The sequence below is a fragment of the Clinocottus analis genome, unplaced genomic scaffold (genome assembly GCF_023055335.1).
Source record: "Clinocottus analis isolate CAN_PGR_092001 unplaced genomic scaffold, fCliAna1.0.p SCAF_5, whole genome shotgun sequence".
In the NCBI taxonomy this organism is placed as follows: domain Eukaryota; kingdom Metazoa; phylum Chordata; class Actinopteri; order Perciformes; family Cottidae; genus Clinocottus; species Clinocottus analis.
Genome location: NW_027176207.1, coordinates 23,378,380 through 23,381,736, shown reverse-complemented (window position 1 = coordinate 23,381,736; position 3,357 = coordinate 23,378,380). Strand labels below are relative to the sequence as shown.

Here is a 3,357-nt window from a genome sequence, read left to right as displayed (position 1 = left end):
CAATGGGGGCCCCCGCTGCTCACAGCAGTGGGGGCCCCCAACCCCAACTCTAAACCTAACCCTAACCCTAACCCTAACCCTAACCCTATTTTGAACGAAGATCCTAACCTCAACCACCTTCTGGCTCTGGGCTCGGACCCCTGTCCCGGCACTAACCTCAACCACCCCTCTGCTTCGGGCACGGAAATCAGCCCCCGTTCTAACCTCAACATTCTCCCTGACCTGACTCCCGGCCCTGGGGACCTGCGGGTCCCATTCTCAGACCCCAGCCCGGGTCCGGGGCCATGTTCTGGCCCGGACCCGGGCCCCCTTAGTCCCTCTGTTGAGGGACCCAGCCGGGCCAAACCCCCTTCCCCCCTGAGAACAACTGGGCACTATCGGGCCTGTGTGGCGGAGGTCTATCGGGCCGCCCTCCCAGATAGCCAGACCAGCGATCTGAGCTGGCGACCCAACTTCAGCCTCAACCTCACGGGGGGCTCGGGCCACAGCGGTGGGGGACAGGAGGGGAACATGGATCTCATAGACCTCGCTGTCCCCGGGGATAACATCGCCCCTTGCACCAATGTGGCCGTAAGGGCCTTGGAACCGCCACTGCAGTCAATCGGAGGGGTGGGGGGTTCCCAGAGGTGGGGGGATCCCCCACCCCCCTCCGAGGGGGCCCCCGGGGGCAGGAAACCCACCCGCCACCCCAACACCTTCCATAAGGGAGCACAGTGGGACTTGGAGGTGGGGGCGCCGGTCCTAATAATAGGCGATTCCAACCTGTCCAGGATCCGCCAATACCACCATCCTATGGTCCAAATAGACAGCTTTCCGGGGGCCCAGATCCATCATATGAAAGAGGTTCTGCTTAAACTGGGGCCCTGCCTCACGACCCAGAAGGTGGTGCTCTCTCTGGGCCTGAATAACTGCCTGAGGGGGAACAAGCCCTTGACTATGAAAAAGCAGTTCCAACAACTCATGTCAAGGGCCAGGATTGTCTTCCCTCGGGCAGAGATTTGGGTCCCGCTGATCCAGTTCTCCTCGCGCCTCCCGCCGCAGGCCCAAAGGCTGCTGCGGGAGCTGAACCTGTTCATCGGGGAGAATTTCAAAACTCTGACGGGGATCTCGGAGGATCGGTTTGAGACTCACCCAAAGGATCCAGTCCATTGGACGCCAGAGACGGCGGAGGGGATCCTCCATTCCTGGATGGTGCAGTTAAACTGAGGACGGGGGTACCTGCGGATTCAAATCAGCCCCATTCAAATATCTTAAATCTTTCTGCATCTTTGGTTTTAACTCGGGATGAGGAGAGGGTGTTGGAGAGGGGCCTCTTCTTTATACCTACCCCCCAGGTGGTGGACAGGCAGACGCTGCGCAGAGACCTGCACAGGTACCATAGACGTCTCAAGCTCCTGGACCATTTCGGGTACGAGACGGACTTCGCTCGGGACCCCTTTGTGGGCCCCTCGACCTGGGAACCGAAAGGGGATGGGGTAGCAGCACCTATCAAAAAATTAATAAAACAGGATAATCGGGATTTTAAGAGGGTCTGTTGGGCTGGGGAAAAGGAGGAAAACCTATCAAGGGGGGAAAGAGAAGCTTTGCAGACATTAAAATCAAACTCAGGGATAGTAATCAAACCAGCAGACAAAGGGTCAAAAATAGTGATCATGGACAGAAATCAATACTTAACGGAGGCGTACAGACAGCTGAATAATGCGGCCCATTACTCACCTTTATCTTGCTCAGTGCAATTGGAGACCCAAACAACAATCCGGGGGATCCTAGAGGGCCTGCATCACAAAAAAATCATAACAGCGAAACAAAAGTATTACCTGATGGGTGAGGATCCTCCACGTCCACGGCAATTTTATCTTCTTCCGAAGATCCACAAAAGCCCGGAGACTTGGACGGTCCCACATAGGATCCCACCTGGCAGACCGATCGTCTCGGACTGCGGGAGTGAATCCTATAGAGTAGCAGAATTTATTGATCACTACATTAACCCTTTGTCACAGCTACATGATAGCTATATCCGGGACACTTATGAGTTTGTGAACAAACTGAAACACATCATAGTGCCACCCGGTGCAATGCTCTTCACAATTGATATCGACGCACTATATACCAACATCGAAACCCAATTGGGCTTGAAAGCAGTGCGCGATATCTTCCTCCAATACCCAGACCCCGCCAGGCCGGACGAGGCCCTTCTCACACTTTTAGAGCTTGGTCTCACCAGAAACGACTTTGAGTTCAATTCGGAATTATTCCTACAGATCCATGGTACCGCAATGGGTAAAAAGTTCGCCCCGGCCTACGCGAACATCTACATGGCGGACTGGGAACGAACAGTCTTCCCCAAATGCGACCACTTACCTCTGTTATATATAAGATATCTGGACGATATCTTCGGGATCTGGAGTCATTCCAAAGCGGCTTTCAGTGGCTTCATCACAGTCTTGAACAACCACCACCCTTCAATAACCGTCAAATATAATCTTCAACCGGAAAAGATTGAGTTCCTGGACACAGAAGTATTCATAAGGAGAGTAAACAGTGGAGAGAGTGGGCTTGGTACGAGGGTGTACTTCAAGCCAACCGACACCCATGCACTTCTACACAGGTCAAGTTACCACCCGAAACACACATACAGGGGAATTGTAAAGTCACAATTGATACGGTACCTTAGGATCTGTACTGTGCCTGAGGATGCCGAGTCGGCAACAAGAATCCTTTTCCGGGCACTCAGGCGGCGGGGCTACGGCAGGACATTCCTCCGGCAAATTAAGGCGGAGGTTCTGCTGGATAGCGCCCGACCCTGGCACGTAGAGGCACGCACCCACCCACACACCAAAACTCTCCACGACACTGCACCTGACCTCCGGCACATTGAAGCGGAGGGTCATACACACACCACCTCTCTCCAGAATACATACAGGGACAGCCGACGCACCGAAGGGGCCACACGACAGAGGGGAGGACCGGACACGAGGGAAAACACTTACCATCTGATCCCCTTGATCACCACGCTCTCCCCGGCCTCCAGGACCCTCAATGTGAAAGCCAGGAGGAACTTTCAAATGGCTCGGGACCAGATGCAGTCGTTGGCCGGGTTCAAGACCATAGCCGCTTTCAGAAGGAATAAGAACCTCAAGGACCTTCTGGTGCACTCTTCCCTGGGCGGAAAAGGAAAAGAAAAGGGCTTTAAGCATGCAGGACTTTTTAAATACACCAAATTCATAGAGAATATACATACCCAGCTGGGGGTCCCAGTCCTGCAGGCTTTCACGCCACACTCCAAGAATGTAGTATATTGTATAAAATGCCAGGTTTGTGCCAAATTATATATTGGCCAAACTAAAAACAGCTTAC

General features: G+C 53.7%; 1 long non-coding RNA gene across 1 annotated transcript; it reads right to left on the bottom strand.

The window, feature by feature from the left end:
* Positions 1 to 1,823: 1,823 nt before the first annotated feature.
* On the bottom strand, positions 1,824 to 2,771 carry LOC137803130 (uncharacterized). Its single transcript, XR_011080015.1, has 3 exons — positions 2,670 to 2,771; positions 2,362 to 2,507; positions 1,824 to 1,951 (listed from the first exon to the last, which is right to left on the bottom strand). It is a non-coding gene; the product is annotated as an uncharacterized lncRNA (long non-coding RNA).
* Positions 2,772 to 3,357: the final 586 nt, after the last annotated feature.